This window comes from Fukomys damarensis, unplaced genomic scaffold (assembly GCF_012274545.1).
Source record: "Fukomys damarensis isolate Sample0158 unplaced genomic scaffold, DMR_v1.0_HiC HiC_scaffold_38, whole genome shotgun sequence".
In the NCBI taxonomy this organism is placed as follows: domain Eukaryota; kingdom Metazoa; phylum Chordata; class Mammalia; order Rodentia; family Bathyergidae; genus Fukomys; species Fukomys damarensis.
In genome coordinates this window covers 56,634,143-56,657,612 of record NW_022900950.1, presented here as the reverse complement: position 1 = coordinate 56,657,612, position 23,470 = coordinate 56,634,143, and positions in this window count along the sequence as shown.

Genomic DNA, 23,470 nt, shown 5'->3' with positions numbered 1-23,470 from the left:
TAGCAACACCATTGACATTGGCTTTTGCATTATATTTACAGCAATGGCCAAACTTTGAGAACTGTAGTGATCACCTTAACAATTAAATGAGGTTTAAATTATGTTCAGGTGTTTTGTTTCAGTGTCAAGGGAAAAGTCACATAATTTAGGTCTGTGTTCTTTTTAAAGTGCAAGGACAAACACCAGTGATTAAAATATTAACACACCTATTTTCTCTTTAACAAAACTTGCCAAATGTGAAGGTTTACATTCTGTAACATAGACTGAACAATCTCACTGATAAGCAACAACCTCCCGGACAAAAAATATTGGAAAATAAAGTATTCACCCCAAAAATGCTAATTATCCCTGAGAAGCCATTAATAAAATACTTTGAGGTCAGTGTCATTTTTTAGGTTATTCTTTTCATGTAAGAAGAGTCAAATATTTGATCATTCACCTTTTAAAATATTGCAACATAAAATACTATATTGTAATAGAAAATATAATGTGGACTTCGAGTGCGATATATAATGCAGTGTGGATCATTAGAAATGATTTTTCAGAACACAGTTTGTAAATATTGCTAAAGTAATTAGGCTGAAGGAGTTTTGTGCACATTGATGTAAGTATGAGTTCATGTTTCAGTTCTACTTGTTTCAAGTCAGACATAAAGTGAAATCACTGAAATTTTTTTCATGATATTAACATTTTTTTATTTAAGTTGCTCCATATTATTTGCTCAACTCCAGCGAACATAGGAGACTGGAGTAGGAGTTGGTTAGTGAACAAATAATAATTTTAGCATTTTTTCCTCAATTTTTAAGGACTTTTCCATAATGTTGTTCAAACTAAATTGAGTTATTCCCTTTTCAAACTTTGACATATAGTGTGGTGAGTTTGATACTATTTCTTATATCCAGTGAATAATGTGATTTTTCTTTCCCTGAATAGAAATAATCATGTTTTGTGTGATTTTGAAGTTGGTATGATTCCCAAGAATTGAGAAATTATAAGCTCCATGAACAGTTGTTCTCCCAAATCTCTTATGAAATCCTCATAAATTTGCATGTGATTAGAGCATTTCATATTGCACTCCATTGTCCCACTCCTTAAGCGAGGGAGGATGAATCTCCATGTCTACATAGAGGTGACATTTCCTAGAGATATTGCATTAATCATAAGAAGAAATGTAGTGGTGACACGTTTTCCCATAGATATTAATTTTCCCATGCATCACTTTTAATAGTTTTTCATTGCCACAATTTACAAATATAGTCCTTCCAGAATTCCTAAATATTTTTACAGCTTTCCTTCCTTCTTTACCCAGTATATTGATAATTTAATCAGCAAACCTTTCCTATCATTTTATTGGCACCAATAACCATGACACCAGTAGAAAATATCATACCACATAACAATGATAAATCTGAGGCTTATTCCTGACACTTATTTTTTGTCACGTCCTGAGGACCAGTGATATGCTAGCATGCTCTGGAACACCAGAGCTGGTTAAACAGAAGTCTATGGAGCTGTTGATGGCTTGAAATCAGCCAGCATAACAGTATTTACAACATTTAAACCCAGCATCTGGTTTTGATTTAGCTCTTTGGCGAGTTACTTTAGCAGCATGTCAACTCTAAGGACTAAAGCTGCATATCGTATCTTCTAAACATAAATATACAACTCACAGTCCTGTTTTTTCCCACTATCATTTTTGTTCTTTCAGATGTCTGTTACTTTTAACCTGGATTACTTAAAATGTTAAAAATTCTCATTAAATCTACTCATTTCATAGTCTTTCAGCAAACCTTCTTGTCTTAGTCTTAATCCCTCCATCTATCATTTATTTCATTTAAATCAATTTAAATTACCATAACAAATGAACACAGAATGAGTAATTAAAAAAAAAAAGACATTTTTTTCTCACAGCTGTGGAGGATGGAATTATGGAATTCTAAGACCGAAAGGCCACCATCACTGGATTCTGGTGAGGGTCATCTTCCAGGTTGGAGACTGACATTTTCGTAATGTAATCTCACATTATGGAAAGAGAATGAGCTCTCTCTTTGACCTCTTCCTCTAAATGCACTAGTCTCACTTATGAAGGCACAATTATTTGACCTAATAACATCCAGGGTCCTTCTTCTAAGTGTCATTTCATTGCAGATTGAATTTCAATATATGGATTTTGGAAAGGAGAGTAGTAGCTCACTGCTATTACATGACTACAGGTGTTGAGAAGGCCCGGTGTGCTCACTTACTTCAGTTTCAGCCAGCCAGTGATGACTTCCTATCACCACTCCTTGGTCAGATTTCCGGAGTCGGCTTGAGGACACAGCACAGAGTGGCCCTCAGCTTTTCCCCCTTGACAATCTTCCCAGCAAGTCAGAATCCAAATTTGGGGGATGGGAGAGTTCTGGTACCAAATCTGTTTCTTCATTCAGTATTTTTCCTAAGCCCAGCTGTATTTGTAAGAGCTTCTTAAGAACTATTAAAAAATGTTTATGCCAATTTATTTGACAGCTTAGATGAAATGGAGAACTTCTTGAAAATACAGTTTTCCAAAATGGGTACAAATAGAAACAGATGCTCAAAATATTTCATCTATTAAAGAAAATGAACTGATACTCAAACACCTACCCACAAAAAACTAAGCAAACCATATTCCTTTCAAATAAATGACCCCAACCCCACAAAATAACAACTTTTTGATTGTATTATTATACAACTTTTGCTGATTCTTGTTCTTAATCTAATAAAATTATGAAGATTGTGTTCTTTTGTCCTTGGTGAATTTGTACAGTATAATGTCTTAGAGACAAATACACAACATCATTTTTTATGATATCAGAAATACTAACAATTATTGAATGATTGGTGTGTGACAGGTGCTGACTTATATACTTTAAATTTAATTCAGTATATGCAATAACCTAAAGAGTAGTTAATATTACTATATCCATTCAACCAACAGATTAGAAACTGAAACCAAGAACTTAGCCTGTATAAATAATGGAATTGGACAACTTAGAGTAACTTACACAAAATGATAAGTGAAGCTATTTCTAACAGAAAATTTAAAATAAACATAAACTCTGAATGAAATAACACAAATTTCAAATTAATCTACAAAAAATTTCAAGACTGGATTAATAATAACTGAACACATTTATTTTCTAAGTATATTAGAAATATATGAATAATCAGCCTTTTTAACGTTTATTTTAAGCAGATTAGAAGATGTCCATCTAATTGTCTCACAGGTAATAAAATTAATTTATAACTTTTTCTTGACTGAAATGTGTGCGACTGTACACAGCACCAGTGAATATAGTCATTACCATAATATAATGTATGACAAATTTGTTTGAAAACATATTTGTCAAAACAGGAAGATCAAAACACCCCAGAATTTCTTGTAGCAGCCATCATTGTAGAAATCAAAACAACCTTAACAGATTCCTAAAATATGTTTAAATTTGCTCATGTCAAGAGCTACCTTCCATCTCCAGAATATGTTTTTCCTAAACTCAAAGGTAGAAACAGAACAAATCAAACACTTTTTGTTTCTAAATACAATTGTGAAAAAACACATGTCTTTCACTGGACAAATTTGTGCATCTCAATTTTAAAAATTATTTCTTTTATGTAAACCTATCTGTCAAAAACCTGTCTAATTCACATGATATCCTTCAAGTAATATCTTCACTCATTTTATTATGTATTTCACACATAAATGTTAACAACTGATAATCATTGAGTTCTTCTAATGACTTCAGTTTAGGGTAATAAATATGAACAAGAGCTGTCTCATCCAGTACATATGTAATAAAATTTAAATAAATGTATTTACTAAATAACCTCTAAATCAAGTTTAAGCAGGAAAAGGAGGTGTTCAAAGGAATGATGGCTTTTTTATTAATGGGGTAGAGTCCTACTGATAAGGAGGGAGCCTCATGTTCAAATTCTTCATTGGAATGGCAACTAACATGAAATGTATGCTCTGCATACAGCTGTAACGTGATAATTGATACACATTTAGAATAAACATTTATTTTTAAATGTTTATAATTTTTCTTTGGAGAAAAGCACAAAAAGAATAAAGGAAAAGTATCCATTTGAAACCATCTCCAACAAGCCAAATAAAACACCCTGGAAAATCTCTAACTTCCCTTCATATACACAATCATCACTTGGGAAATTACGAAAACCCAACCCAAAATTAGATAAAAAAGAAGAATCAGTTGATTCTCAACTCCAAACACAATAGGACTGTTTATTTCCTTGGTTTCCAAATTTAATTTCTCCTTAGTTAACATTTGAATCCAATATTACAAGCCTAGACATATTATATATTTTATGACTACTCCTAAAATTTTTAAACACTAAAATGTTTAACTGCATGATGATCGTTAGAGGGGATTTCAAAAGAAGAACCATATCCCACATATTTTTGATTCCCCAAGAAAATATTCATAAATGCATTGCTGCCACCTCAGACATAATTTAAATATATTTTATTTTCTTAATCTAATCAGGAATAAGGGAATCAGAAAAAGTATTTTTTTGACATGTAAACAATATCTTTGTAAATAGGGAAGGGTGGAGGTGGGTGAGAGGAGGGCAGGGGAATAGAGAAAATATAGGAACCCAGATACATCATGTAAAGGTACAAAATTGTAATAATGAATGTAACTGTACTGTCTACCTAAAATGTACCAATAAACTTAATGGAAAATAAAAAAAAGTATTTTTCTCCTGATTATAATTAAAATACTATATACAAAGTTTGTAACAAAAAGGACAAAATCTATTATACTAACTAGCTATAAGTTCTCTTTTTGGAACCAATGTTGAAGTCTCTTTTTAAAAACTTTTACTTCTCCATTTTCATTTGTTCTTTGTTCAAGCTGCATACACTTCACTGAAACCTTTAGTTGCTTCCATTTCCCATACATTTTCAGATCTCCCTTTGTTGTTTGAAAGGTGAATTAAAATTAAATGAAATATTAAACTGTTCTATGACATACTATTTTTTTTTCTTAAAAGGTTCAATGCAGGTTGTATATTTCAGTTTCTGTGGCTTACATTCAGTGTTTCTACTTCAGTTTTTATAAAATCCTAGCACATGATACCATTACAGTTCCCACAACTTTGTATTTTTAAATTTGCAATCCTGAATTTATGGCTATCTTTCAGGAAAATGTTGATGGCTCAGCGAATTATGTTACAACTGCCTCTGTACCAGGCCTTATAATAAGAAACATGTGTTTCACTAACCTTTTTTTCACCTCAATTGCCCTTTGGGTAATATTTATTGCTTGTAAAGCATGACAAGATTGAAGAGTCCTACATCCTTCCTAACTAAAAACAAAAGCCACTTCATTTTTGGAATGAGTGATGGTGTTCTAATGCACACTGTCTCTAAATAGAAACTTTTTAGAACGCTTCCATAGACATTAGAGAAAAACTACTTGCAGCTCTGTATTGTGAGCACTGTGTCTTATGATCAATTTCCAGCTGTGCTGTTTTTTCTTTTAAATCACTTAAATATAGCTGTCTTTGTGTTTCTGACTTTATGAGTCTTCAAATGCTATAATTTAGAATTTCAGATAAGCTTTTAATGTGTTTAATTTAGTTAGTAATCTAAATTTCTATTGGAGTTTTCAATAACAATTCAGTGATGGGGTCAGTGAACACAACTTTATTTAGCTTTCATATAAGAGGTTTGAAGAAATTGCTTGAAAATTAATACCTAGGTTAATAACTGTAATGTGGCCATACATAAATGTCTATTAATGTGACTTGACAACTTTTTGCTATTTCTGTGGTTATTTGTGACAAATATAGCCATATATTTAAAGTACAGATAGGTATTTCAGTGATAATTCAAAATCTGAGCACTTTGTATTTGGAATTCCTCTTATATTTTGGTCAAAATTAAAGTATGCTACACTTATTTCACTTCCTTTTATTTGCACACATTTAATTTTTGTATAATAGTTTTATGTGCACATATTTTATATACTTAAAGATTACTATTATAACAAAATTTCTCCCACTACAACTGTACAATTAAAGACAAATACTGTATAGCATCATTGGAAATTCTTAAGTTTATATGTATTTTGATAGTACTTATTTTTTATAGATCTTTAAAAATAATTTTATTATTTCTCTGCAATCACATAAGTGTGGCCTGCATTATAAAATCTTATTTGGAGAAAGACTTTAATGCACTAAGAGAACAATCTTCAGGATCAAGTAAATAAGTTCAATTTTGTTTCTGGCTTTTTCTACTCCTTGTTACATAATCTCTCTAAATCTGATAATTCTCCACTTGGAAATCTTAAAGTTTTTGAAGATATTATACTGAGAGCACTATGTGCTTATATTTTTCTATATTACAGTGGCAAATAAAGAATATTTTGACCAGAAACTTTGCTCTATGGCTTGTAGATATGAGTACATGGTTTTGCATTCATTCGGGCATTCTGAACCCTACTTTTCTCACCTGTGAAATAGGCTTATCAATGTTGATCTTGCAGCACTTTAGACAGAATGGGAGTAAAACACATAGCACCAATAGTAGAACATAACCGAAACTTAGTAAGACTGAATTACATATTTGCAAAAAAATCCAGTAATTGTATGTTTGTTTTCCTTTAATAATAATCTTTAAAGTCAGACTTTGGTGCCTTTGATCCACTCTGTATAGCACATAATTATAATTCCATGTGTGGTTAAATCATCATTTGACTTTTGTTAGTTTTATTCTTTCATGAGGGTCATATTCCAGAATTTTCCCAATCTAGCACAGAATTTGGTTATAGTAGGAGTTAAACTGAACTCTTTTGTAACAGACCTTTTGACCCAAATAAAGGAATTTAAACTTCAAGATGTTTTACTTTGATTTGTAGTATAAACAATTATGCCAGTATCATCTTCATGCTTAATGGTGTAGTAGGAGTAACAATACTCAGTAAATGCTCTATACTTAATTATGATATATGGCAATAAGAAAATCTGATGAAAATCATCAAGATGAAAGGCTTGCACAGAGTAAAGGCTGCAAGAGAGAAAATATAAGCTTTAGGTGTTTTCCCCTTCCAACGAAGTCACATGGGGCACACTTCATTTTCCCACCAACATGTGAAAATATGTGCGATGTGTTGCAAACCAGGAAAGCCCACCCAGAACTTGGTGCTCAGAGTCAGTCTGAGCTCTACTCTATGGAGGAAAACAGATGTCACCATATATCATGTGTTTAACATAAACAGAATGTCACCTAAGGCCTCAGTTATACAAAATCGCTTTTCTTGTGCAGACAGCTCTAAGAACTATGAGGTTACCTGCCAGAATGCAAGAGTGAATTCAAAGAAACAAGCTTTTTTTCTGTTTGAGCAGAGTATAAACACTCTAGGACTCCAGAGTTAATTCTTTCTTGACCAGTAATACGTTTACATATGGGCAATTTGAAATTATACAAGGAAAAGATTTATTATAACTCTCACTATTTCCAAGTTCGCTCACTTTCTCTGAAGATAGCAGAACAAATCTTAGTTTCTGATTTTTTTTTTTTTTTCAGAACACATACGCCTTATCATTATATGTACTGCTTGGTATCTGATTTTAATTAACAGTGTATTTTATAGACTTTTGCATATTTACACATAAATAATCTCATTAGTTTCTTTGAGTACACACATTTCCTTTTATGATTATACTATAATTGATTTAATCTATTGTCTATTTATAAATACTTAAGTATTTTCCAATATTTTGCTTTAGAAACAATGGTTCAATGACATCTTATTTACAGGAAATTTTGAAATATACTACATTTTAAAATTTCAACATTTTACAATTCTTACAAGTAGAATATCTGAGTCAATTTTTATTGATATTTCCAAATGAACTTCTATTAGCTTTGCTAATTTAAAATCAACAAGTTATGATTATAATAATATTAAGTCATCAAAAATAGGATACTTATGTCTTTCTAAATGCCAGTAACACTTCAGCATATGAATTTGAAATCTCACATATCAAACTTAGGCAAGTCAATATTACTAAGAATAATTTAATATAGCAAAAAAGTAGTATTAATATATAGAAAGTAGAATTAAGGGACTGAACTTGGAATTTTTTGCTTTGTGTTCAATTCTATATATATTCCTCTATCAGAAAATGAGGACAATATTTATTGCAAAAGACCGTAATTCAGTCTCCAAAGCTTGAATTCTACTTGCTTGGAATATGCGAAGATAATATGACAACAATTGAGTTCACATCAGAGGATTAGAGATCATAGAATAAATTATCATGAACTGCAGATCTGATCATTAACTTGATGGTTGGAATTGTTGAGATTGCAGCTTCAGAAAGTTATATTGTTTCTGATTAGGAAAATCTTTGTATAGAAAGAGAGATTTTTTTTCCTTTAAATGAAGCTGGGAAAAATACCATTTCAAATGTAACATAGTCACATTTCCAACTAATTTTAGCTAGAGTGTGAAGAAAACATTTCAAGATGATAAACTCATATTGTCTTCATTTTGATGGCATTCTCTGCCATTTTGTGTGGTCCTATGGTTTTCAGAATGACAATGTATTCTCAGGTTTTCCTTGTCATTGTCATTTCTGATGCAAGAATAAGACATCAGCATTTTAATATCATGTATATATTTTTAGTGATTCTGGCGAAGCTAAATTGCCAGCAGGCTACATTATTGTGATTCTCTCTTTGTAAGTCTCGCAGTTATAAGGTTCTTGCTCATGACAAGTTTCAAGAACATTTTTTTCCTGTTGGATCATCTTCTAGAATGGCTGGTTATCTGTGGAATATTTTATGAATCCTAAAATAAATCATTTACAGCTTTTTATACTTTGATATTCATTTTTCCATTCTGGTGATTTGTATGCATCAAAACATTTGTTCTTTATGTAGGCTCAGGTCTGAATTCTACAGAGATTATCAGCAGTTGACATTCTAGTCATGGTATACCCTTCCATCAGAGAGAAGAAATAACAAATTTCAACATCACCAGTGCTAGCTGTTTTATCTATTAATTACATTAATTATTTTGGTGCTTTACATTCTTATCTAAAGCATTTGGGAGTATTTGTTTTAAACTGTAGAGAGCCAAACATTATAGATCAGTTTGAAGTAGCAAGTAATTTGGGCTGTTTATTTCACGTTCTACATGCAAAAATGTTATTTTTCATCATTATTTTGCTGAACATGTCTGAGAAAAAAATTAAGAGATGGCTTTTTCTTTTTCAGTCTCAGAGGAAGGAAATGACTATTAAGATCTTTCATTTAAAGATTAGCTGCTAAGCACATTTAGTAAAGGTCTATATCTCCCCCGACAATGAGCAAGCACACTTTGTGTAAGAGGAAGACAATTCTCCTTCATTTGCTTTGACACATATTACCCATTTCAAGAAACTGTTGCTCTCTGTCCCAAAACATTCCCTCTCTCAGTGGTACATTCTTTTCCTGTCTTGTTTTGGCTGAGTTTTAAGTTTTTATACTAGTACATATGAGTAATACCAAGTACTGGGTTTTACTGAAATGTTCATACATGCATATAGTATGACTTCGTAATGCTTGTGGGAACCTTTCTCAGCGGTCTGGATGCAGAAGTCCCTCCTACTTCATAATTATCTGGGGAATATTTTTCCTTATCTTAAAAATGGTGACAGTAAAAATCAGTCTTTCTTTTTAGAGATAATATATAATTCCATAAAACATGCTCACTACACATTTGTAAAATATTTACTTTCTTTTTTCTATGAAAATTAATTACATCAAAATGTTTCATGGACTACATCCAGTTAATATTTGTGCTAGAATTCCAGTTTCCAGTGACTGTCCAGGATGGATCTAGGGATGCAGCCACACTGCTGAGACAAATCAGTAGTAGTCATACAGGGCAAGCTGAAAAATCTAGAAAATTTTCTTTTATTCATAAAAGGGTTGCTGGGTGTGGTGACACAAACCTGTAATCCTAGTACATCAGAGGCTGAGGCACCACACTTTAGAGGCCAGCATAGGTTATGTAGTGAGTTCAAGATCAGCTTTAATCACACAGTGAAATCCTGTCTTAAAAAAAAAAAGAGGTGGGAGGTTCATATAATAACATTACATTTTTATTAAAAATAATTATTCTATGGGTAGTTTGAGACACTGAGATTTATTTTGAGAAGTGAAGTTAACTCTATTTTTAAATGATTATCTTTTTTGAATTCTTCAGTGTTTAAATACAGTTTCCCTAAATATCAGTGAAGTAAGGTAATAAGGATATGTGAAAATAATACTTCGGATAAAAATTTTTAAAGGCTAAAGGAATGATAAGGCTTATATATATTATGAAGGAAAAATTTTCTTCTACTTCAGTATATTTAAGGTAATTTCTCCCTCTGATAATATTTCATTTCATAAATCACATGTGCTTTGAAAATATCATTAATGGTAATAAAATATTAATAAATTAATATGGTTTAACTGATTATTACATTCCCAAAAGAGTAGGGAGTATACAGTCTCTAATTGTAGCATTTGAGATGGGACAGTGAGAATAATGTTATCCTTTAAAAAAAATAGGTGCCAACATCTTATTTGGGTATTCATAATATAATAATCATTTTTGGGCATTCATCACATACTATACATTTTGTGGAAAAGACTTCTTAGAACATTTCTTTTAATTCTTTCAATACACTCATGAGGTAGGTATAATTATCTATTTATAGTAAAAACATTAAGTAAATGTTCTAAATTCCACATCAAATAAATTCCAAAAACAGTATTTAACTGAAATCATCATTTTCATGAAGTTTACCTTGGAAAACTTCTTTGTTGCTTTGAAATTTATGCAAATTTTCTTCCAGCCTCTTTCAAGTTTTACAACCTAGGACATATCTTCCTCAAAGTGCTAGGAATCATCTCTAAAATATGCAAACCCCCAAAGAGAGAGTACTCCTGTCATTTTGTCCTTGTGGGAACATAGGCACCTAACCTATTCTGGACCAAACATAGCAGCCTAACCTAGGATGATGTGTTAGCTTTGTGTTGATACAACAAAATTAATGTAAAGAAGGAAAGATTAATTTTGGCTCTCAGTTGCAGAAGTGCCAGCCTATGTTCAACTAGCTCTATTACCTTAGGCTGAGGCAAGGTGGAAACATCAACATGTGACAGAGGAAACCATATAGCCGAGAAAGAGAGAGAGAGAGAGAGAGAGAGAGAGAGACAGAGAGAGACAGAGAGAGAATGCCAGAGCAAAATGGGTATAAGACAGACTCCAGAAACTACTCTTTGTTGTTTTTGGGTTTTTTTTTTTTTTGAGACAGAGTCTCACTATGTAGTTGAGATTGACCTGGAACTCACTATGTAGCCCAGGCTGGTCTTGAACTCACAAGGCTCCTCCTCCCTCTGCCTCCCGAATGCTGGGATTACAGGCGTGAGCCACCATGCCCGGCTACCATTCTCTTCAAATACATCTCAACTCTGAACTGCCCACTGAGCTCTGAACTTATCAATGGGTTTATCTATTGATGAGCTTAGTGACCTCATGATCTGATCTGATTACTTCCCAAAAGTCCATTAACTGGTAAGCAAGCCTTTGGGGAAACATTTCAGAACACCACCATAACAGATGGGCAGAAATATGCAAACACAGATGACTAATAACAAAAAATTATGTGAGTATAAATGCATAACCCAAAGTACTCAACATATTCCATTGATCAACATCCTTCTAAGGTCTTCAAAACTTTTTCATTCGCTTACTCTAGTGCTTAAAAATCTCCTACCTTTTATTTCAACATATTTCAAAGTCTCCCACTTATTGCTACAGTCTTGAATAAAATCTCACTTGACTATATAACTTTCTTCAAATTTTTGCTTTGCAACTAAGAAAGTAAAATTTTGACAAGCTATATTTAAGAGCTTCTACTTTCTCTGGAGAGATAAATTGTTGAGCTTTGTTTTTCAATCCTTATCATTCTTTAGTGTGTCATTCAAGTGCCTACTTCCCCATGATGCCTTCCTGATTCACCTCAATACAAATAATTACTATGACCTCAATATATTGTGATACTTTATATCGTGTATGAGCTGTGGCTTCCCCAGCAGGTGGGGCATACTAACAATGTTTTAACATACAGTGAAGAACTCTTTGAGATTATTATATAGCACTGTCCCACTCCTAAGCCCAGCTCTGCAAGCTACTGAGCAGTTGAAAGTCACTAAATTAGCAAAAGAAGAGGTAAAAGAAGTATATCTATTTGTGAGATCGCAGAGCAGTGAGGAGAAGCTGACATGCAACCCATTACCAAAGAGAGAGCTGTGAGTTACCAAGTATGAGAAGTTGCCTTAGGTCAGAGGGCAGTATTTGTGAAAGTTATTGTGCCATTTTACCAGAAAACTAGAAAGATACTCTTAAGAGAATTGATTGAATATTTGCAAATTGTTTTTTTTTTCCTTATTGAGTTTATTGGTACATTTTAGGTATACAGTACAGTTGCATTCACTATTGGGATCTTGTACCTTTACATGACAGGTCTTAGTTCTCAGTTTTTCCCCTTGTCCCTGCCCTCCCTGAAAATTCTTTATGGATAAAATCTTTTAAGTGTGACCTCATACCAATTTTTTTTTTTTTTGCTTTTCAATCATTGTCCCCTATTTTATCTAGAAGCTATTTAAGTGTGGGACAGAGAACTTGAGCAAGATAGCTTGTGATTGGATCCGTAGGAAAGGGGATAGGGAATCTTCTTTGGAGTGACAGATTTCCAAGAATGGAGATTGAGCCAGTGAAGGACAGATAAGACTGGGAGATATGGGTTTGTAGTTATCTCATCTCTGGATTCAGTTCAGCACTGCTTACTGAGTGTCAGATGGACAATGTGAGACAATAAATCCTTCATAAAGTAAACAGATTCTGTCCTACCTCACCAGGGTTGAGGCCTTCAGCATGCAAAATGTAGTTTCTGAAATTGAAGTTTACCAGCAGTTATAGTCAAGAAACTGAGCCGATAACTCCAGTACTCCTCCCTCCCCCAAAAAGAAGTTTATTTACATAAGGAAACAATGATAACAACCAAGAATTGGCAAGATACTTCTTTTTTTTCTTATTTCCTTTCTACAGAGAACATTATGGGGCACCTTGGCTATGGATGTGAATCTCCTGTGAGACAATGTGATGCAAATTGACAAGAACAAAAGACAGAAACAAGACTAGAGAAATAAAGCTGGGTCTTGGGCTGATCTAATTCGCTCTGACTAGCACAGACAAAAGGCACCAAGGACATCCAATATTTATTCATAATAATAGGAGGGAAGGGAGTTAGGTAGGCTTTGGCATACCTGATGATAGCAGGTATCACAAGAAAGACTGTGAAAGGGAGATACTAGAATGCCTTTACTGCAGAGAACAAATGGTTATTCAGAGGGAAAATGTTTAGTTGGGATCAAGCTGACCTTGTTTCGAAGTGAACTTAGCAAGGCCCTGTTACTTCATAGACTAGGACTTCAGCCATTAGTAGAGAGACTATACTCACCTAATTATGCTATTTGACGTGCCCATTCTAGTCACCTAAAGCTTCAGTCAGACCCCTAATATACTAAAAGGGCAAGAAGCTAGTTCCACTTATATTCTGCTAATATGGGACAGAGATGTCTGCTATACCTTTCCAGTCCCACTAAACTGCAAAGTGATGCAGCGAAATAAATCATGGTTAAGAGTCATAAAAAAACCGAAGTATACTAATTTCTCTCTAGCCCACCAGGAAATCAAGCCACAGTCTCATCTTTTCTGAGTGAGCATATGAGTTTAAAGTGGAAGTGGTCTTTTAAGTAGGCAGAGTTAAGTCTCAGTGATAAACATCAGACTTCTTAGATAATCAAAAGTATAAGAAAAGTTGTAAAATACAATAGAGATATTTTAAGCAACCCTACTATCCAAGGAAATTACCACTGTGTGCATCCACTAGCTGAGATCTCACTTAGACCTGCTGTGCCAATTTTATCCCCCACATTTGCAATATTTCTTTCACAGGCTGGGTGCTTAATGGGTCCTTTTTGAATGAAGCACTTAGATCAGGACAGCTCAGTATTATGATTTATACCTAGATGTCTGTTCAAAGCCTCATGTGGCACTTTTGGATTGTGATTGGATCATAGGGGCATAACCTTCAACAGCAGATTAGTCCACTGATGAATATACAGCTAACTGTGATTTGGGAGATAAAGCCTGGTTGGAGGAAGGGGGCCCCTGGGAGTGTGGCCTGGAAGGGTCTTTCTCCTTCCTTCCTTCCTTCCTCACTTGTTTGATCTCTGCTTCCTGCCTACCTTGCCCTAATGTGTCTCTCACCTGCCACACTCCTCAGCCATGCGGCCCTGTCTTAGAGCCAGCTGACTATGGACTGAAAGCTCTCCAAACAGTAGGTCAAAATAAACTTCTGTCCTTTAATTTGTGGGTGTTGGCTATTCTATCTCAGTATCCAAGATACTCCAAGACAGAGACACCAACTAGATAATCATCCTACCATCTGACCAACAATATAACATGTAGAGTTCATGCTTATCTACATGAAGTATTCTTCTGTAGATAGTACGGGAATAACTAGCATACTGGTGGGGGAGTCTCTGGGCCTTAGAACTACTGAATCTTGAGCAGGAAGAAACAAGAAGAAATTACAAGTAAAGATGCTGATACAGAAACTGCTACAAAAGGCAAACAGACAATTTGAAAAAAGATTAATAGAGTCTTTTCCTGAAGAGATATGAGAAAAATTGGAAGGCAGTTTTGCTACAGAAACAGTTGCTGACTCATCTAGATCTCTTAGGAAGGATGCATACTTGCCTAATATTTGAATATATGGATGTCTCTATATTCAGGGTATTTTGCAAGCTTTCTAATAAATCATTTTACCTACATGCTTGCTTATTGTATTGGAAACTCTCAGACATACGCAAAGCTTAAATGAACTGAAACAAAAAAGTTTATCTGAATCCTTCACTTATTTTTTAAATCTTCTTATTGGTTCACTTGGTAAAAAAAATGAACCTTGAAGTCACATTCCTCAATTCTGTATGTAGCAATAAAAACGGTCATTTTCCAAACCCTCCTTGAGTCTGTCCTTCATCTATAAAATAAGCACACAAATGCCCTCCTTCTGTTTCATCAAGGTACTCTAAAGAATAACTAATAAAAAGGACTATCACATATGTTTTTTTAAAATGGAAGGGACATAGAAATGCAAGTTAATAAACACACAATCAGGGATATGTTCATAACAAAGAACAATATATTTGAATAATAAATGGCATATCTCCTTACACAGAAATCAGATCTTCCTTAGTGCTTAGGGACTTAAAATTTTCAAGGGAAGCCCTTCAGGGAGCAAGAGATTGATATTACTTCCTTTAAAGAAATACTTTCTTCTAAGTAAAAACAGCATTCATGTCTTACTGACTACTGAATATTTCCTAGTGAAGGCCAGAATAAAAGCACTGAACTACTGATTTGGCTCTGAGTACAAACTGTCAAATAAATTAAACTGTCTAATGTGTACTTATATGCTCTGCCACAAGAGAGAGAGAAGGATTAGGATTTTGTTTGGATTTAAACAGACAGCAAGATGAGATTGTTCATTATTTCTCTAAAAGTCAGCTTTGTGTAAAAATACAAGAATTTTTCTAAATCAAAGATACCCTATGTTGCAATATTTTACTAAATATGCCTCCTTAACTCTCTTTTTATTTTGTGATTCAATTTTGGAAAAATATAAATTCTGCAAAATTTAGTTATTAGTAGCATGATTGTTTCTTAAAGGAATTTATATTCAGATAAAATGTGTGCTATAGTAAGGTACCTTTCTGTGCTGATTAAAGACAAAATGACTTTCTCCTATTCATACGTTAAAGCAAAGAGAACAGAGTGGGAATAACGATTGACGTTGAGGGATAATTCCAAAAGTTCTTCTTGGTCCCTAGTCATTGACACTCTTCTGCATTTTTGCTGAACTTTGCAAGGACTCGTACCAAAACAACTTTATAGGGCCGGGGATGTAGCTCAGTGGTTCCACTGCCTGCCTCGCAAGCACAAGGACCCGAGTTTGATCCCCAGTACCCCCCCCAAAAAAAGTTTTTGTGCCAGAAGGGGTGTAGCACGCCTGCAATCCTAACACACAAACAGCTGAAGTGGAAGGATGAATTGTAGTCCACACTGCCCAGCTTAGTAACTTACCAATAACCTAAATAAATAAAATTTTTATTTATTTTAAAAGCCTAAGGATGTAGCTCAGTGGAAAAACAAGCAAACAAAATCCCTGGGCTCCTTCCCAACTGCTTCAAAAAAAATGGTGCTTATGAAGTTGAGTGTCTGGAAAGAGAATCTAGGAAGGAACGCATTTTTATAATTCACATTTTGTAGCTCCACCAGTCCTCTATGAGTCTGGTGGGGGCAAGAAGGGTTATAACTCCATAGTAATGTATTTATGTAGCATGCTTGATGCCCGAAGTTTAGTCACCCGCATCTCAATAAACAAACAAACAAAAACAGCCCTCTGAGGAAAACCTAACCAAGAAGTATATTTGATGCTACTGCAAAATTGAGCCCAATATCTTTTCTTTTGTCTGGGAATTTTAATAATTTCAAATGATTTCTCAAAGCTTCATACCATAATACTTCCATTAGTACTATGATATCGAGGATGAATCTGCTACCTTCCCTCTATTTTTTTTAAACAGGACAGAAAAGTTTTCTGTAAAGAATCTTTACTAGGAATGGCCAACCTGTTCAAAAATAGCTTCACTGACAGCTTCATGCCTTTTCAGAAGTGAACTTAAGCTGTGTCTTCTCCCTTTCTCTTTTAAAGCCCTGAAATAATTGGAAGAATATTTTTATCGTGTCATCTATCTGGAAAAGGAAGGCTGGGATACTATGAGGAGGGCCATTCTTTCTTGTGGTATTTTTGGCTGTGACTCGGGATGGGACGTTTGATATATCAGGAGAAAGATGGCCCTCGTTAGATTTCCAGCCCATTTGCACAGGCATCAGAAGAGCTCAAAGGCGAAAGATCAGCATCTCATCAGTAACCTATAAAATTTTTGTCTTTTGACTTTTGGCTCTCACTTTTTATACCAACATTGTCTCCCTTTTTCCTAGTATCCTTTAGATATTTTTTCCTCTCTCTCTCTCTCTTTCTTTTACTTCTTTTTTAAACTGAGTTTTTGTTAACTAAGCACATCCCTAGGGCCATTGCCACTTTATAATAATAGCGATAATGCAATAATTCACACTTATGGTTCCCTTGGAATTTCTTATAACCCCAGAAGATACCATAGATACCATCAGGTTAACATAATAACTTCCCTAGTGCATAGGCACAAAGCGTCCTCCAATTTCCCATATATAAATAATTTTTTTGTAGACTGAATCTTGCTTTGTAGTTCAATTTTGCCTTGAGCTTACTATGTAGCCCAGGCAGGCCTCAAACTCACAGTGACCCTTCTACCACCTTCCCTGAATTTTTAGACAGAGAACAAAGAGGTTCAAACATTTTTACAAGTTCATTCTCATCAAAATTATGGCTGGCTAACTATAAAAGCATATGATTTCACAAAGAAACCCTAGAAGTAAATAATATGGCCTGGTTATATTTTAGCTTGATTGTTATGTCATTTGTGTGGACAGAATTTCATGTTTTGTCTTCTGTTAATTAGAGGCATTGATTTCTGCTCATTAATCGTTTTCTAAGACTAAAGAGTGAAGTTTGCCTGGATCAATCTTTTTTCTTTGTTTCAAGTACTACATGGGATATTACTGTATATGAATGAAAATTAATAGGATATTAACAAATGCAGATGTAAATTATTAACCTTTAGGTTTAAAGAGTGAAATTGAAACACTCACACAAAAGTATATATTTTAGGTGTTAAATCTATTTTGGTATTGTTTCTTGGTTACTATGGCTAAATACTATCATTGATAAGGAATTTGCCCTTTATCATATAAAAATGAAGCAGTGATTGGTTAAAAGCCACACAACTCATACTCAAAGCAAACATACATGGAGAACTATAAATCGTCATGTGTAATATTTTCATTTAGTATCTCCCCATGTATAATTTTTTTGACCCCAGTAGTGGCCCTCATCCTCTCATTGAACCAGCACCTCCATTACAGAAAGTTAAATATAATTATTAAGAGAAAGAGCTTTGGTACACCCAGGATCACCATTTAAATCCACTCTACTTATCAGCATCCTGGCTACAGGGATTACAGGTGTGCACCACCATGCCCAGCATGCCTCAGATTCTGACTTGACCTTTCTTACCCCAAATAGCATCCAAGGTTCTGCCCCAACATTGCATGAATCCAGTATTTGTTCCTTCACATTTCATTAAAATTTGCCTCTACTTTATATTATCTTCATGAGCTGAGATGTTTAGTATCTTTGATAGGATCTATTAGCTAGTCAATTGATTCTTGTAAATCTTCTAGTCAATGAATGCTAAATCATACAACCAATCCTTTTATTTTGCTTAGTTAACAAGGGAGTACATATTTTAACAGAGTAATTCTGAATGCCATATAGTGAACTATAGAATTTATAGCTGAGATGAATGTGGTTTTTGTCCAGTAAAAATATTTCCTTTTAGTAATGAAAGTTAAGCTTTAGGGAGTCATCCAGACCATACATATGGCATATCAGTCTGGTCTAGCTAGAAAGCAGAACTAACATAATTTTTTAAGCAAATGTGTGCACATAAAGATGATTAGCTACACCTCACCCCACAAAGAATGGCTGCTATCAAGAAATCACACAATAACAAATGTTGACAGGATTGTGGGGAGAAAGGAACCCTTCTCCATTGCTGGTGGGAGTGCAGAGTGGTACAACCACTATGGAAGTCAATATGGAGATACCTCAAAGAGTGGCGACTAGAGGTTTCATTTGACCCAGCCAACCCTCTGCTGGGTATCATTCCAAAAGAATTAAAAGAATCATATCACAGTGATATATGTGCACCTATGTTTATAGCAGCACAGTTTGTAATAGCTAAAACTTGGAAACAGACCATTTGCTCATCAGTTGGAAATTGAAAAAAGAAGATGTGGTTTTTCTATAAAGTGGAATACTACTCAGCCATAAAGAATGAGAATTTAGACTCATTCATAGGAAAATGGATACATATTGAAGATATACTCCTAAGTGAAATAAATAAGTCACGCATGTGTAAATGCTGAATAGTTTCTCTGGTGTGAAAAGCTATAATAGTACATAAGATCCTAATGAGATAATTAACAATGTGAAATAGGAAGAAAAGGGCTAACGGTGTAGGGAAAGAGGGAAGGTTAGGGGAAAGGGAATAAGGGAAAAGAAAAAATATGAAAAAATGAAAAAAATGGAAATAAAATGTTTGTAAATGGGGAGGGAAGGAGGGGGTGAAGGGAGGGCAGGGACAAGGGGAAAAAATGAGAACCAAGACATGTCATTTAAAGGTATAGGATCTCCATAATGTATGTAGCTGTACTGTATACCTAGGGTATACCAATAAACTCAATGAAACAAAGAACGAAAGAAAGAAAGAAAGAAAGAAAGAAAGAAAGAAAGAAAGAAAGAAAGATGATTAGCTACTGTTTGGGGCCATTTGTGCTTCTATACTAGAACCCTGATATTGAGTAATATCTTAACAGTAAAAATATATTTCGCACAATTCTAAGGCCAGAAAAATCAAAGATCAAGGTGTTTGTAGGTTTGGTGATCTGATGAGGTTGCATCCTCCAGAGAGGAAGGAAAATGGGGCCTCTGCAACTCAGCAGGCAGCTGATCTGACAGCCTGTGGTTTTGAGACCTCCTTCTGCGTAGTTATACTAAGCAGACAATCTATGGTTTTGATACCCTCTCTTGTATAGCCACACTGTCCCACATAAGCCCTTTTAAATAGGTTAGTTCTCCTCTCAAAAATTCCCCCAGCCCATCAAACCTAGCCCTCTAGCAACAAGTCCAATAACCAATCAAGTATCATCCCTTGAGGGAGTAGAGATGGGTCCCTACCCCATAAACAGGACTGCAGCCCCAGATTCATCAATATCCAGCTCTGGGCCCCACCCCTCCTCTGGCGAGTCTCTTTACTATTTCTTCTTGCAATACCTCCTCCTCCTCCTCCTCCTCTTTCTACAGTGGAGAGAGAGAGAAGCTCAGTGAAGGTAATTCTGGAAAGGCCTAGATCCTAGACACAGCAGATGTGACAGTAATAACCTATCACTTGAATCTCTTATGCATGACTGTCCTGATGTTTCTCTTAGAGAAAGAAAGATAGTAGTTAAGAATATGGTATTAGTGCTGTGATTTCTGAGTTTGAATTCTAGTTATGAACCTGAATTACATAATCTCTGAATAGTTTCTGTGCTTCATTGTCTTCATTTATAAGATTTCTAACTTATTAGTTTGTGGTGAGAAATAAAAATGTTTGAAATTGAGATAATATTTAATAGAATAAATAATAGTGTACAGGTCAGAAGTTGATGTTCAAGCCAAGATTGAGAGTCTGACAGACAAGTGGGTAGCATTTGTTATATAACGACTCAGTTTAAGAAGTTCCCTTTCTGTCTTAAACAACCCAACTTCTTAAATGAACAAAGTTCTGGAAAAATTTTAAAAATAATATATTGTTATAGATAGGTTTAGTAAAGTATCCTTTAGTATCCTTTAAGTAAAGTATTTATCAAGGCATAAATTCTAACATAAATAGAGTGCAGGAACTCAGCATGAAAGAACATGAACTCATCTTTATTAATAGATACCGCTAAAGAGAGGTTGTTAACAAGAGCCAGGTGAAGGCAGAAAACAAAATGCCTTACGGAAGCAATGTGAAGAAAGGGTCAGAGTGAGCGGAAGGACCTGGAAAGATGGCAGCAAACACAGAAGAAGGAGTACACTTGGTTTTCTCAACTCAAGATCCACTTCTGCGTTTCATTCACACCATGCTCAAGTTTTCTTAGGAAGTAAAAGAGTCCAATGCTGATACTTTATTCTTCTGCTATGGGAAGCATTGATTAGAAGAAGTAAGAAAGGTATCTTCGTGTGCTTGTGTACACTTCTAAGTCCAGCAATCTGGAAAGATGAGGGAGGAGGATCTTAAATTTTAGGCTGTCCTGGACAATTCAGTTACTTAGTCTCAAAATAAAAAAAGAAATAAAAAGGAACCTGGGCAGGATTTAGCTCAGCATAAAGGCCCTGGGTTCAATACTCAGGACTGAAAAAAAAAAAGATAGTAAATCCTTTTCATCTGTCCGAAAAGAAGAAGGCAGAAGCTCATATAGTAAAAGAGTAGAATACTGATAATTAGATTTACAATAAGAATTTACAAACTGTTTAGGATTTACACGTGAAAACATTTCCAGAACTTATCAGGATGATCACAAAAGACAAATCTTGGGCAAGGATTCCATTTTCTGAGAAGATGGTGTCTTTTAGCTGTTGATTTCAAAATTATTCATTTGTACTAATTAGCAGTAAACCTTGCAAAATAATGACTATATATATAAAACCTTGAACTACACTCGACGTATAACAAATAAGCAATTTCCAAAAAGAGTCAAACTAATCATTTATTTCCATTTAAAGTGTGAATTTCCTATATTATTCCATTATTAACACAGTTTCTTGTTTCCCGAATATTTCTGATCAATATTGACTTTTATCAGAGTACAGTCTGTTGGTTGTAAGGTCCACACACTGAGCCCACCTCAGTTTCACTGCTCTTGATATGTTTCCTCAACAAAATGTGGCCCACATGCCACCAACATGATCACTCCTTTAGAACTTGCTAGAAATGCAGATTCTAGGCTGTACCTCAATTCTACTGAAACAGAATCTGCATTTTACTAGCTCTTCAAGTGATAATTCCCAGTATTATTTGAGAAGTCAGAATGCTTTCCCTATCTGTGAGGTCTTCTACAAACTGGTAAGCTGAGACTAAGTCAAGAAGAGTTAATATATTTGTGAAAGTCTCCACTAAGTGGTGCTTTAGAAGATATTTAATATTTGTTAAATTGGATCTAGACACCTTTGTCACTTGTGGGAAAAGTTTATCATTTGTAGCATCTTTATAAAATAAATTGTTTTATCTGTAAATAGTAACAGTATAGATTAAATGTTGTGATCAGAAAAACAAAGATAATAATGAATGCAGAGATGATCAGTGCTCTTTCCTTTCATTCCAATAATATTTTATATGTTTGTCTACTAGAAATAATATCTGCATCATATTTTTTCAAACAAAGAAATCAAAGGCTAACAGATTTTCTCCATGTTAAGCTTTCTGTCCAGACTAGATTTCTAAAGGCTACATTATATTCAATACTTGGTTAAAACTTTGATGTGAAAATTGTATTTCAAGTGGAAATCAGAGTGCACATTTTACTTGGACAAGTTTTATTTTCATTTTTTATTCATATTCCTAGGGTATTGTTTTCTTTTTAGTTTAGAATTGCACATACTTTCTTGGTTTTTGGTTTTGTTTTGTTTTTTTCTTTTGAGACCGGGTCTCACTGTGTAGTTGAGACTGACCTGGAACTCACTATGTAGCCCAGGCTGGTCTCAAATTCACAGCGGTCCCCCGGCCTCAGCCTCCTGAGTGCTGGGATTATAGGCCTGTACCACCACACCCGGCCATACTTTCTTTAATGTACATCTATAGAATGCAGAAAGAGAAGCATCGCTTTGTTTACACTGTTTTAATATGAAATCTACTGAAATTTCTACTGTAATGATCATAGCAATGCTTTAATAGCTATCCTAACTGCTCCAAAGTAGAAAAAAATTTAAATTGTTTCTTTCAAGTGTTGAGATCCCTCTCTTTCTAACTTGATAATCATGTCAATGAGCACTTAAATTACATTAATCTGACCAGCAAAACAAAGACTTGGCCAAATGGCATAGCATGCAATGCTTCAGATGTAACATCCCACTGTCTGAGCAAAACAAGGCAGTCTTGTGGAGTCCACAGTACAGAAAATCATTTCAGGTAAAAGGATGGTTTGTTATACTCGCCTAGACACCCCAAGTATTTTTAAGCATATTGTCTGATAAAATTTTAATAGAGTTCATACTTGTACTTTATTCATCTTAATCTCATTACTGTTATGCAAAACAAAGAAAATAGGTAGTAACTTCAAAATACTATTCATTTCATATTCTATTAAAGGCAAGTTTATGTAAAGACTTTTATAATATATCAATCCAAGCACTAAAACATGAGCTTTTCTAAAGTATGCAATTAAACAAAATTTAAAGACTTTCATTTTATGAAAAAGAGAATTTTATTTATTTATTTATTTATTTATTTTATTGAGTTTATTGGTACATTTTAGGGATACAGTACAGTTACATTAATTGTTGGGATCATGTACCTCTACATGACAAGTCTTGATTCTCATTTTTTCCCCTTACCTCTGCCCTCCCTTCA